We start from the raw sequence: 15,112 nt of genomic DNA, 5'->3' as shown, positions 1-15,112 counted from the left end.
ACAGATAACATGCATAATTCCTAACTAATTATTACTATTAAAAAACTCAGTCATTTGTTTATTAAAAATCAAAATACTCAGTTCCAAAACAAACAAAACAACTTAACCTAAATAAAATTCAAACCTGCAAAAAATGCCAGAAGTTCAGAACATAAAATTTATGTTTAAGCTCAAGTTTAATTCTATAAATTTAAGTGCTTTCAAAAGAAAACATTAATTATACATTTATTTGTATTTCAAATATCCTTAGTATCCACTATTTCTGCTTTTCATTATCTGTGCTATGATACCCACAGAACTATGAGAATTTCATTGATTATACATAACAAAATAAAAATTTGATTATTAATAGATTGTTTATTGTAAAAAAAAAAAAACTATAATTGTTTGATTGTTAATAGAGTGTTTATTAAAAGAACTACCAGAAGGGTAACTGCAGAATTGAAAAAGAACATTTATTTACTCTTTACATCAAAAAATATTTAAAATTCTCAAAAAAAGCCAATGTAATTATGGAAAAGGTATACCTACACAGTTAAGTGGGGGAAGAGAGCTAGAAAGAAAAATACCAGCAAACTAAAATCTTAATAATAATTATAATAAGTTTACTTTTCTTATTTTGATTTTCTGTAATTTCTATAATGTTCCACAAGTATTTTAAATCAAGAAAATTTATTTTAAAACAATAAATACAACTGTCAAAAGGCTATAACCTACTTTCCCATGCAAACCAAAATGAAAATGTATTTTAATGAGTGAAAAATTTTTATATTGCTACTGAAAATGTTATAAAATTCTACAAATAATCACTGTGTTAAAAAGAAATGGGCTGGGGTTGTGGCTCAGTGGTAGAGTGCTTGCCTCACATGAATGGAGCACCAGGTTTAATCTTCAGCACCACATAAATAAATAAAATAAAGGTATTGTGTCCATTTACAACTAAAAATTAAAAGAGAGAAAAAAAAAGAGGAGAAGCCTGGATTAGATATTTTTTTCTTTTTATTGGATTCTGTATAATAGGCATTAATAATTGGCTATTATGTGATTACCAAATTCAACAAGCATCACAACTTAAAATGTATAAGACAATGAAAGATATTCTTCCTATTATTTATAATAAAATCCAGTTTAGTCTGTTTTTCAAAATGTTAATAAACGTAACCTACATTGAGAGCAATCAGGATGATGTCATTTACATTGACTTTGTCAGGAGAACTTGTGCAAGCTTCAATGCCTTCATCTGAAAGATACCTGTAAAGATAAAATAAATAGCTTAATATTATCTAAAATCAAAATTAACCAAAATTCTTTTCTTAAGATTACATGTAACCTTGTTCTCTACTATAAAGTGCTTTTACTGAAAAAACTAAAAGAGTTCTGCTTACAGATTTCTAGTTTACTATTACTGACAGAACAGAGTGGAAAATTCATATACATATTTTTCTTTGTGCCCTTAAAAGGTTATTATGTTATTAAAAATACCTACCCCTACAAATTATAAAAAAGGAAAGTCTATCTAACAATAATTCTAAAGGCAGAAGTTGTACAGGGATAGAAATTTGACTTTAAGCAAAATATCATGTGATTTCTTTCAAGTTATGACTATGTAAGGATTTCTGAATATAACAAATTATAAAATACAGCTCAATTTCAATCTTCCAAAATTCCCCTTGTTCACACTTCATATTTTAAAATATGTTTTGAAACCTTATAGATTTATTCTACAATTATCAAAAAACAGGATATCCACTCTACAGATTATCCTAACATGTTAGTGATCCATCAGTAAATATTGAACTATTTTCACAAAAGGAGAGAACCTAAATTGACTAGAACTTGGGATTTATATATTAATATTTTTATTTTATAAACATTTAAAACTTCAATACGAACAATGAATTTAAAAAATTAATAAAAATAAATGTCAAAATTTGCTTCAACATGTACCAAGAATGTAGTAAATGAAAGAACAAAACACAAGGTTCCACTGTGATCTTTAATTGTGGTCATCAGGAAAGAAAGCAATAGAGTTGGTCCTACTACAAACCCAATGGAACTCAAGGGAAGAGAATTATAATCAATTCCCATGAACCAGCTTTGAGTAAGTAAAACCCAAGGGTAAGAACCCTAAAGAAAAAACGGACCCAGGGAGCTCTTGCTTACTAAAACATCCTGCAAAAACACACATTTCCCCCCTTCAGCAGATATTTTGTGGAATAGTAACATTATAAAACCCCTCATTACAATTTTGAATTATAAAAGTACATTTGAATATATTATATTGACAAGCATGGCAATAAAGAGTCAAATTTTCATACTAATTTTAAATTGAAATAATGCAATTTTAAATTGCCAATGTGTTTGTCCTGAAAAAACTTTTATAAAGGTACTTTTAGAAAATACTTCCCTTTTTCATAAATAGCAGATGTTAAAATTCTGTCTTAAAGTCACATAATTGGCAACCATGAACAAATTCTTTAACTTCAGAAAAAAGAATAAGTGGATCTTTTTCCTATGGCAGATAATTAATTCAATAAGAAGAATTAGAGAGCCCAAGTACCACTAACTACAACTGTCTTTACTTCATCTTCAAAAGTCACCAGACCTACAAAACAGACTTGTGCAAATCACAGTTTAAGAATCTCAATCAGCATAAAACAAATACTACCACTTTATGCTAATTTCTTTTTTTTTTTGAGAGAGAGAGAGAGAGAAAGAGGGAGAATTTTTTAATATTTATTTTTTAGTTTTTGGTGGACACAACATCTTTATTTTATTTTTATGTGGTGCTGAGGATGGAACCCAGCGCCCCGCTCATGCCAGGAGAGCGCGCTACCACTTGAGCCACATCCCCAGCCCAGTGCTAATTTCTTAATTCCAGATAGTGGATCTCCATCACAACCCTTTACCACAACTAAAAAAAAAAAAAAAAAAAAAGGCAATTTTCCTTTGATTCATTCTTCTGAAGGTAAGTAAAAATTCTTGAGCCTTATTCACTGGCTTTGCTGTTGTATACAAAATGAAAAGACCAAGCTGGTTGCAGAGGTGCATACCTGTAATTCTAGTGATTTGGGTGACTGAGGTTCACAAGTTTGAGCAACTTAAGGAGGCTTTTAGCAACTTGGTGAGATCCTACCTCAATTAAAAAAAAAAAAATGAAGGCACTTCACCAAAAAGAAAACTTTCATATTAAAAACAGAACAAAACTAAGATGCCAAGGAAAATTACAAATACATGCCCCAGCTGAAATAGGCAGCCAATAGTTTAGCTTTAGTTGACTGTCTTCATAAGGACAGGTAAAGCAGCTATTGTTAGATCTGATTTTTAGCTTTTAGGTTTTTGTAAAGGCAATATACAAGCCAAACAAAACATGATTCAGCCTGCATGTGGCACACACACACTGCACTTACTAAATCTGTTTCTCTGCTTATTTGCTTATTCACTTCCAAAGTGCTTCTGACATACAGTGTTCTCAAGTATCTCAATAATGTCATTCATAGTCAACTTCCTTTTGAGGCAAACAGGAATAAGATATCTTTTATATCATTTTGTATGGCACTACGAAAGCAAAGAACACAATTATACGTCTAACAAATTTCTTAGCACAGTTGTGTACACCAGACTAAAAGGTGGAAAAATCATTTAGGTCAATCTTTGACCAAATTATTTTACAAACTGGACACATATAGAAAACCCACTTTTACTTCAGACTTCCAAACTATCAAAAAAGGGGTGAAGGACAGGGGTCACTGGGAATTGAATAGAGCACTTACACAGATGTGTGTGTGTGTGTGTGTGTGTGTGTGTATGTGTGTGTGTGTGTGTGTGTGTGTATGGATGACAGGGTTCTGCTAAATTATTGCAGGGTTTTGAAGCTGGCCTTGATCCGAGATACTCCTTCCTGCCTCAGCCTCCAGAGTTGCCGAGATTACAATGCTTGATTACTGGTATGTAACACCATGCCTGGCTTCAGATTATGAAAAATTTTAAGGTAGAAAAAAGACAGAAACTGAGCCATAAAAGCAAACAATACAGTTTTTTTTTTCTCTGACCACCTCTACCCATTTAAATAATGAATACTCATTTAAATCTGAACTCAGACCTGGATTTCTAAAATAAAGACAGATTCTATTAGTACACACTAATATATAGTAGGCTAATTACACAAGAAAACTTGAATATACCACGAAGAAAAATCATCAAAACATTCTTCCTAAATGGATTGGACTTTGTCAACTAAGATAAAACAGATACCTGAACACTCATTTTAACCATCTATGAATAAAACCTTAAATAAAATGGCTACATTTATTTTTTTTTCGGGGGGGGGTCCCAATGGGCTATCACATTGGCAAATACTAGCCCTTTGTAATATCAAAATACCAAAATGAGAATTTAATATATAAATTCCTGCTTAGCCACAAAGAAAATAAAGATAATGAACTCCCAATTACCCAAGTTAATATGGAGACAGGAGAGAATAAAATACAACATAATCAAAAACCACTTACGTTAAGAAATATTTTTGATTTTAACAAATATGGAAGTTCTGATCTGCAAACTGACAAAACATTAAATAAAGCAAAATTTTAAAAATTATCTACATAATATTCACTCTATCTAAATTGTTTCTATCTCTACTATTTAAGTAGATTGTAATACACCTGCCCAAATTTTGGTTATCCTATCCTTCTCATAGTTATTGCTGTTCCAACTTAGGGACATCAAAATAATGTGATTCCCTTCTCTAGGGCAAAAGAAAATGCTTACAAATAACTATTTTGAATATAACTTGGGAAAATACAATATTTAGCCATATTGAGTAACAAGATTAGAAAGGTAACAAGATTAGAAAGGAAATAAGACTAATGAGAATTTGGGTACAAAATATGCTTCACATAACCTAATATAGATCAAATCAATATATTCAATATAGCTTACAGATGTATTGGGGAGAGATCACAGACAAGAATATTAATTGGAACATCAGCAGTAAATTTAATGAATCCATGAGATTCCATGCCCAATCTTTATTAAATCCAGCAACTAGGAGGATCAGAATCCCACTAAAGGTAATTCAGAGGTGGAGTCACTATAAGAAATAGTGGAAAATGAAAAAAAAATCTTTTATTTCATTTTCCTTAATAACCAAGTATGTCTTTCATCACTACCATTTTCTTGTCCAGACTCTTAACATACAGTAGATGACTACTAGAGCAAAATGAATGCTACAATCTATCCCTACAATCCTCATTCTTACAAAAAGGATCTGAATCAATGCTAGCTTAAAATTTTATTTTCTCTATGGCTTACATATAAATGGATCAGACAAATAAAATTATGTATTATTTGAAGTACCTCTATTAGTATTTGGTGTTGATCTTAATCTAGTAAACCATGTAATATGAGATTTATTTTATTCAATAATAAACAATCTTTAAAAATGTATTCTCAGTGTTTAGTTTATGATTTATTTATGCACAAATGTATATTATTTTCACCATTTAACTGACTTATGATACTATTTTTCATGTACATGTATAAACATTCATCACAAAATTTGTTTTAATTTTTTCTCTACTAACTCTTCAGATTGTTATATTATAAAACCAGAAACAACAAAAGCAAAGACAAGAAAAAATACCATGAATTTCTTTACATATGTAAATGTTTCATAAAACATTTCATGAAACTAATCTGAACCAAATGGAAAGGATGAATACACAAAGAGTTCTTCAAGAAATTACTTAATAAGACAGAATTTCTGGAGATGTAAAACAATTGATATACACATCAATTAACATTCATACTAGTCAAACTTCAATATTTCAGTGGCCAGACCCAAAAAATATATTTTTAAAGATTAAGAGACAGAAATTATAAAAGAGTTCTAGGGAAAAACCTTTATAAAACTGTATCTAATTCAGTAACATTCAAAGGTGTTTAGACTCTGAAAATATTAAAACCTAAATTTGCTTTGTTAAGTACTTGCTTTAAAAGGCTAAAGTTTATTAGGTAGATAATTCCAAATTATGTCTATTTGAAAATACCACTAGATGACAACCTTGTATAACAAGTAAAATATTACCATACCCTACTGTTGAAAGCTAAGACCTAAAAAGATATAACAAACTATAGTTCAGAGGTTTCAGACATTTGTTTTGTTGTAGTGGTGGTTGGGCACAGGAATAATGAAGAAAATAGACCATTAAAATTATTGGATTTGTGTCTGACAGAAAATAAAATTCAGAGTTTTAGTAACATTGGACAGATACCTCCCCAAAAGGGTAAGGGAAAAAGGAAGAAAATCAAATACAATTTTATCTCCTATTCTTACCTGCATTTATCCTTTGGAAACACAGGGATAACACAAACAAGGGACACAAATAATTAGAGACTAATTATTTTTTGCTGGGAAATAAGTTATTAAGATTATTTAATATCATTTTAATCATTACTTTTCTTGACACCTAATAAGCATGACAGTTTCAAGATAAAAAATATAAAAAGATGATATAACAATAAATCACAAACTTTTACTTTTTCTAACATGTATTCAGAATATGAAAGTATTTTCCCCCAATGTAAATTAACTCACAAAGATATAAACCTGAAATGCTTATTTTGTATTTTAAAAATTCTAACAGATAAACAAATAACTTGTAAATCATTTCTTTGAAATTCCATAATTTGTCTTTCATAAAATATAATAGCAGTAGTAACATAACTGTTATTCGTTTTTGTAAACCAAACTTCAGTGTGAATTTAAAAGTATAAATGAAAGCATGGATGTTTTTACTTTTATTAGGGTTAATACTTATGCTCTTCTTCAAATTCATTATTTTCATACTTTAATTCAGAAGCAGAGCTGGTTATTTTTTAATAAATCAGATATTAAGATGTAAGATAACTTGATATTTCTGCCCCTTTTTCTCAGCAAATAAATAATAGCTATAAAACTACAGTTCAGGTCAAAAGGCTCACTTGAAGCCTTATGCACACCACATGGCACAGTGCACAATGAAAGCTAAGACTTCAAAGTTATACCAAACTAGTTGAAAGGTTTCTGACATTTGTTACATTGCGGTGGTAGTTGGGAAGTACAGATAATGAAGAAACAGATTATTATAATTTTGAATGTATAGAGCACATTGCAAAAGGTAAACAGCACATGTAATACTGACTACTACATTAGTAACTACAGAGTCCATGCCCAGAACCCCCCAAGGTAAGGCCTTCTAGGATTAGCTCCAAGGAGACTGCACAATGAACTAAAACTACATAAGAAATGCTACTTAGAAATATAAAATTGGAAGGCATTTTTATAAATAGTTTCAAGTATCTTTCATCTGATCTGTATTTTTTAGTGAGAGAAAGATGAAAATCTCTGCAATAACCTTTAACACAAGCAGTATCTTAGTCAATTTATTACATCTTTCTGCACCTCAGTTTCCCCCTATAAGAAAATGAAAATGAGGGCTAGGGATGTGGCTCAAGCGGTAGCGCTCGCCTGCACTGAAAATACTGATCTACAGAGTTGCTCTAAAAATAAATAAAACAGTACGAAATAACTAGCAGATATTTGGTAGAGCAGATGCTAAATAAACATTAGCTTTCTTTCTTCTAAATATTCTTTTTATTCTAGAAACTATTTAAAATCCTGCATTCTGAGGAGAAAGAAAAATAAAGTTTGCCTAACAAGTTTATACAATTTCTTCAAATGCTACAAAAAATAGTCAAAGTGTATATGCTTCCTTATGAGTAGGCCGGAAAAATATATTTTTAAAATATTTTTTAGTTGTCAATGGACCTTTATTTCATTTATTTATATGCAGTGCTGAGAATCGAACCTAGTGCCTCACACATGCTAGGCAAGTGCTCTACCGCTGAGCCACAACCCCAGCCCTGAAATATATATTTCTAATGGGCTACTCATGCCAAGTTCACTGTGAACTCAAGAAAACCACCAGCTAGATGGAAAGAATTATATTATTTAATTTATTCAAATTTTTTATCGGTACATATGTGGACAGATATTAATAGTTTTTTAATTAAAAATAACAATAAATTATTCCCTTATACTGTGAAACTGCTTTTGCCCTGAACAAAATGTCCAATGAAAAATAAATTGCCATCAATTTTACCTGCTATTTTGTCAAGATTTAAAACAATAAGGTGGGGACAAAGATGGTGATATAGAAGAAGTCTGCACTTTCCCAGTTCTCCATGATTCAGAATTGAAGCAGCGGGAAAACTGTATGGCAGCAAGATAAGTTACAGGGAATTCACTGAAATCTAATAATGAACAGTCAAAGACTCAGTCAGAGATACCCAGAAATTCTGCTGTTTCAAAGAAAAGGCACCAAACCAGTGGTGAATTCTGTGAATGTATGATTTTGTCAGGATAAACCCAACTACTATGTACAACCAATATGCTCTGATTTAAAAAAAAAAAAAGACGAAAAATACAAAAGAATGCTTATTTAAAAGATCAATCAATTCCAAGAGAACACACACACACACACACACAAAAAAAAAAAAAACCCACACCTGAAACAATTAAGAAAGTCAGTATAGGATATGAATGAGAAGTCCAATAGAGAGGTAGAAACACAGAAAAGGAGCCAAACAGAAATCTCAGAAATGAAGGCACAATAACTCATATTTTAAAATGCAGCTGAAAGTTTCTCCAATAGATTAAATCATGTAGAATACAGAATCTCAGAGTTTAAAGATAAAGTGTACAACCCTGAATGCTCAATAGTAGCCAAACAAAACAAAACAATAATAACAAAAAAAAAAAAAAAAAAAAAAACAATGATCAGAATACACAGAAACTCTGTATTATGGTTTGGAATGTGAGGTGTCCCCAAAAGCTCATATGTGAGACAATGCAGAGGAAAATGCTTGGTTTGTAAGAGTCTTAACCCAAACAGTGATTTAATCCCCTGATGGGGATTAACTGAGTGGTAACTAAAGTGGTATGGTGTAGTTGGACAAGGGGGAACCAGGGTGAGTCTTTTGTATCTGGAGAGTGGAGTCTCTCGCAACTTCCCTTCACCACCCTCTCCCACCATGATATGCAGCCTCACCTTGAGCACCGAGGAATGGAGTCCAACTTCTATGGATTAAGATCACTGAAAACATGAGCTCCCAAATAAACTTTTCCTCCTTTAAAATTGTTCTGGTCAGATCTTTTAGTCACAGCAGCAAAACAACATTAAAACAGCAAACTTGACTCACAGGCATTGAGGAAGGAGGCTAATGGATTGATACTCTATTCGGTAAAATGATAACAGAAAAATTTCCAAACCTTGGGAACATGATGGACATCCAGATACTGAAGACATTGAGGACCCCACATAGAAAATACGAGAATAGAACCACATACAACATACTATAATTAGAACACAAATGAAGAATACAGATCAAAGAAAGTTAAAAGCTACAAGAAAGAAACACCAGGTCACATTTAGAGGAAACTTAAACAGAATAATATCAGATTTCTCAGCAGAAATTCTTAAGTCCAGGAGAGCTGGGAATGTTATCTTTCAAGCCCTGAAATAGCTGCCAATCACAATTGCTTTACCTGACAAAGCTATTCTTTTTTTTTAATTGTTTAAGACAATACAATGATCTTGACATATCATACATTTGATTCAAATAGGGTATGAATTCTCATTTTTCCACGTGTACAGATTGCAGGATCACATTGGTTACACATCCATGTGTATACATATAGCAATCCTAGTGTCAGTTGTATTCTGCTGCCCTCCCTATCCCCCCTCCCCTCCTATCCCTATTCTCTATCCATTCTACTGTGACACTTCTCTCTCTCTCTCTCTCTCTCTCTCTCTCTCTCTCTCTCTCTCTCTCTGTCTTTCCCTTCCCTTCCCCCTCACACCATCGAACCCATGAGGGTCTCCTTCCGTCTTCCTTGTATTCTTGAGAACCAAATGGGAAATAAAACCCTTTAAAGATAAGCACAAATTAAAGGAATTCATGACTACTAAGTCAGTATTGCAGAAGATTCTTAACAAAACCTCACACACAAAAGAAAAAGAAAAAACGAACAAAAGAGCTCAGGTAAGAATTAGTCTCATGAGAAGACTAAATCAGCAAATGAGAATTAGGATCAAAGCAAACCCTGGAAATAATCAAAATAACAGGAAGTAACACATACCTCTTTATAATAACACTGAATATATATATGGTCTCAATCCTCAAATAAGACACTGAATGGCAGATTGGTTTAAAAAACAAGACAATTATTTGCTGCCTTCAAGAAACACACCTCATAGGTGAAGATACCCAAGGCTGAAAAATTACATTTCATGCAACTGGAACCAAAAGCAACCAGGAGTAGCTACTCTCATATCTGACAAAGCAAACTTCAAGTCAAAATTAGAAGAGATAGAAAAGGTCACTAAGTATTGATAAAGGGAACAATCTAACAAGAAAATATAATGACAATAAATATGTATGCCCCAAACATCAGTATGACTAAAACAAGCACAATGCAAACATTACTAGACATAAAGGCTCAGACAGTCCCCAGTACAATACTATATAATTTCAATACTTCTCTTTCACTAATAGGTTTTTTAAATATTTTTTTTTAGTTGTAGTTGGACACAATGCCTTTATTTTATTTATTGTTATGTGGTACTGAGGATTGAACCCAGAGCCTCGAATGTACTAGGCGAGCACTCTCCCACTAAGCCACAACCCCAGCCCCACTAATAGGTCTTTCTGACATAAAATCAACAAGATATCACAGAATTAAACATACTATAAAGCAAATGAACTTAACAGATATCTATAATATATTTCATTCAACAACAGCTGAATACACTTTTTTTTTTTCAGCTGCTCATGGAAATGTCCACAAAATAGACCACATTCTCCAAACAGACTAAATTTTATACTACAAAGTAAGTCTTGGCAAATACAAAAAAAGTTAAAATAATACTGTGCTTCCTATCAGATCATAATGGAATGAAATCAGAAATAAACAACAAGAAAAACAACATAAACTATACAGTAAATGAATAAGATACTTTTGAATAAGTTCATCATCGGAAAAATTAAAAATTCTTAGAATTAACCAAGAACAGAATTGCAACATACTAAAATCTCTAGGAAAAAGTGAACACAGTTTTAAGAGGAACATTTATAAAGTTACAGGTGCCTACATTACAAAAATAAAAAAGAAATCAGAAAGATTCCAAACAAATAACCTAATGGCACATCTTAAGGTTTTAGAAAAACAAGAACAAACCACCTCCAAAACCAGAAGAAGGAAAGAAATAAAAAAGAATAAACAAAAAGAGAACAAAATAACAATAAAAAGATCAATGAAACAAAAAACTTCTTCTTTGAGAAGATAAATCCTTATCCAAAGGAACTGAAAGAGAAGATTCAAAAATCAGAGAAAAAAATGGAAATATTTCAACAGACATTATTGAAATCCAGAGAGTGAGTCATTAGGAACTATTTTGAAATTTTATATTCTAATGAATTTGACACTAGAAGAAATAGATAAATTTTTAAAAATCATATGTGCTACCAAAATTGAACCAAGAGAATATAGAAAACTTTAACAGACCAATAACTAACAATGACATTTAAGAGATAATGAAAAGGATACCAACAAAGAAATGCCCAGAAAATCCAAATGCCCATATGGATTCACAGCTGAATTCTAATGATCATTAAAGAAAAATTATTGTCAATGTCACTCACATTTCATATTCTATGAAAATGAAAGGGATGTTTCCAAACTCATTCTACAAAGCTTATAAATCCCTGAAACCTCAACCAGATAAGTACACTTCAAGGAAAGAAAACTCAGACCAATATCCTTAGTGAAAATAGACATAAAGTCCTTAATAAAATACTACCAAATAAAATTCACCGACCCATTAAGAAGATTGTACTTCATGATTAAGTTGATTTCAATCTAGAGATGCAAGAATGGGTCAATTACACTAATCAATCACTGTAAGGCATCATATACATAAATTCAAGGAGAAAAAAAATCACATGATCATCAACAGATGCAGAAAAAGCCTCTAACAACAAACTTCAATACCCACTCATGATTAAAAAATAAACAAATAAGCAAAATAGGGATAGAAGGAACTTACCTCAACATCATAAAGTGACAAAGTCAACATCAAACCACATGAAGAAAAACTGAAAGCCTTTCCCCTAAAATCAAGAACAAGACCAATCCTATTCAATAACAGTTGGTATGGTTCAGATATGAGGTGGCCTTCAGAAGTTTTTGTGTTGATGCAGGAATAGTCAGACATGAAATGGTTAGATTATAAACTATAACCTATACTAGTCCATCCTAGTTTGAATGGATTAACTGGGTGATTATCAGTAGGAGGGGGAGGTTAGGCCACTGGGGACATGTTCTGGAAGGATTCATCTTCCCTGTGGCCCCTTACCTTTATTCTCTCTGCTTCTTGGTCACCATGTGGATATTACTGCTCCTCTGCCATCCACTTCTACCATGATGTTCTGCCTCATGTTGGGCCCAGAGAAATGGAATTGGCTGACCATGAGCTGAACCTTTAAAACCTTCAGCCAAAATAATTTTTTCCTCCTCTAAGTTGTTCTCGTGAGGTATTTTGGCCACAGTGACAAAAAGCTAACACAGAATTTGGTACTAAGAAGCAGGGCTGTGACTGTGACTTAACATGTCAATGTGGTTCAGAAGCCTCTGGAAGTGATTTGTGGGAGCAGTTTGGAAAAGTTTGGAGATGCAGGGCAGAGAGGCCTGAGAATGTTGTAAGCAGAGATTCATGGATGATTCTGATGGAATTCAGAAGGCAAGAATGTCAACAGGAATGTATACAGTAAAGTTTGCTCATGAGGTTTCAGAGGAAAACAAGGATTCTATTGAGAATTAGGCTTAGAGGTCATTCATGTTATATTCTAGCAAAGAATATGACCATATTTGCACATGTTCTGAGATTTTGCATGAAGCCAAATTTTAAAGTGATGCACTATTTAATCTGGCAGAGCACAGTATTCAAGCATTGGCATGTATATGTCTGGCAGCTTTTAGATGGATTTATTGTAAGAACTGGGAGCACAAAGCAAAGAAAGAAGATTTTAAAAACTTGTAATTTGCCTAAAGGTGTCTAAAACTGGAGCCAAGAAAGTTATGGTTGTTAAGGAGATTAAAACCATTAAAGAGATGCTAGATACTTAGCACAGAGACAACAGGAAAGATCCCTGAGGGCATCTAAGTAATCAAAAAGAAAACCCATTGAAGGCTCAAGGGTGTAGAAGTGAAAACTTGTTTAAGAGAAGTATCGCCCTGCTCACACAGGAGTGCCCAGGAACTTGTTTCACCATGCTCAGCTGCTCAAATACTCAGAAACTCCCAGCTATCATCAGAGGAGGCCTAGCTACAGCTCAAGCTAGAAACCTTGTGCCATCCATGTGGTACTGGTTCTATAGAAATGCAGGATTCTAGAATTACAGGGTCATAGAAACTTTCACCAAGATTTCAAAGGAAGGCCTGGGAGTCCAGGCAAAGTATAGCAAAGTCAGAATCCCTGTTAGAAGCTCCTGAGAGGGTGATGCATAAAGTTATAAAGGTGAAGTCAAAATGAGAATGGTGACCTCCAGCATTAGAGATGCCAGTAATATGGATTGTCTGCCAAGGTATGCTTCTGGCTGTGGACTTATCTAACCTAATGGAGAGGGCATGGAGGCTGCACCTAGCAAGGCTGCCCAAACTCTTTGGAGTGCAAATCTTGCCAACATATTCCCTGACAGCAGGTGTGGAGGAAATGTTTACCTGTCTGGTTTCCATCTTGCTTTGACCCCATTCCTTCTTTCTCTGTCCCTATTCTTTCCTTTTGGAATGGAAATGTTTGTTTTGTACCATTACATTTGGATATATGTAACTTGCTTTTGATTTTTACTGGGACTCACAGCTCAGAGTTTACCTTAAGTCTCAAAGACACTTTGGACTTGGGCTTTGGGACAATGCTGAAATTGTTAAGACTATGGGAACTCTTGGAAGTGGACTAGACACATTTTGAATTGTAAGACAGACAATCTTTTGGGCTATGGGGGACCAGGGGTTGAATATTATAGTTTGGATATGAGGTGTCCCCCAAAAACTCCTGTGTTAATATGGGAGTATTCAGAGATGAAATAGTTAGATTATGAGAGCTGTAACCTAAAGAAATATATTCTTGTTTGGATGGACTGTGTGACAACTGTAAGCATGTGAGGCCTAGATAAAGAAGGTAGGTCACTGGGAGCATGCCCTGGAAGAGTTCATCTTCCCTGCAGCTTCTTTCCCCCATTCTCACTGCTACAATAACAGAGCAACACTCTACTGCTGTGTACTTCCACCATGATCCCTTCCACCAGAAGCCCTACTATGGGGGCTCAGAGCAATGGAGTCAGCCAACCACAAATTAAATCTCTGAAAGCATGAGCCAAAATTAACCTTTCCTTCTCTAAGTTTTTCTTATATTTTGATCATAGGGATGAAAAGAAGACTATCAATAGTACTTGAAATATTAGCCATAGCAAATAGGCCAAAGACGGAAACAAAAGGAACATAAATAATAAAGGAAGAAGTCAAATTGTCCTTGATTGCCAATGATATAATCCTACATTTAGAAGAACATAAAAACTCCACCAGTACACTTCAAGAGCTGATAAACAAATTCTGCAAAGGAACAGGACACAAAATCAACATATAAAAATCAATAGTTTTTCTATACACCAAAAATGAATACTGAGAAAAATAACCTGCTGGAAAACAGCCATTCATGAGAGTTCCCCCACTCCTCACCCCCCCCCAAAAAAAAAACTTAGGAATAAGTCTAATCAAAGGGGCAAAAGACCTCTACAACAAAAATTACACAACTTTGAAAAAAGAAACCAGAAAAAAAAAAAGAAACTAAAGACCAAAAGACCTCCTATGTTCATGAATAGGCAGAATAAAGCATTGTTTAAATGGCTATACTAAGAAAAGTCATCTACAGGTTCAATGCAATACATCAAAATACCAATGATATTCCTCTCAGAATTAGAAAAAAACATTCCTAAAGTGTATATGGAAGAACAA

General features: G+C 33.1%; 1 pseudogene; it reads right to left on the bottom strand.

Annotated features, from left to right (window-relative positions):
* LOC144251071 (tudor domain-containing protein 3-like) overlaps positions 1 to 15,112 on the bottom strand; it is a 125,881-nt pseudogene that overhangs the window by 88,059 nt on the left and 22,710 nt on the right.

The sequence above is a fragment of the Urocitellus parryii genome, chromosome Y (genome assembly GCF_045843805.1).
Source record: "Urocitellus parryii isolate mUroPar1 chromosome Y, mUroPar1.hap1, whole genome shotgun sequence".
NCBI lineage: Eukaryota > Metazoa > Chordata > Mammalia > Rodentia > Sciuridae > Urocitellus > Urocitellus parryii.
This window is presented reverse-complemented; position numbering and strand designations above follow the sequence as displayed.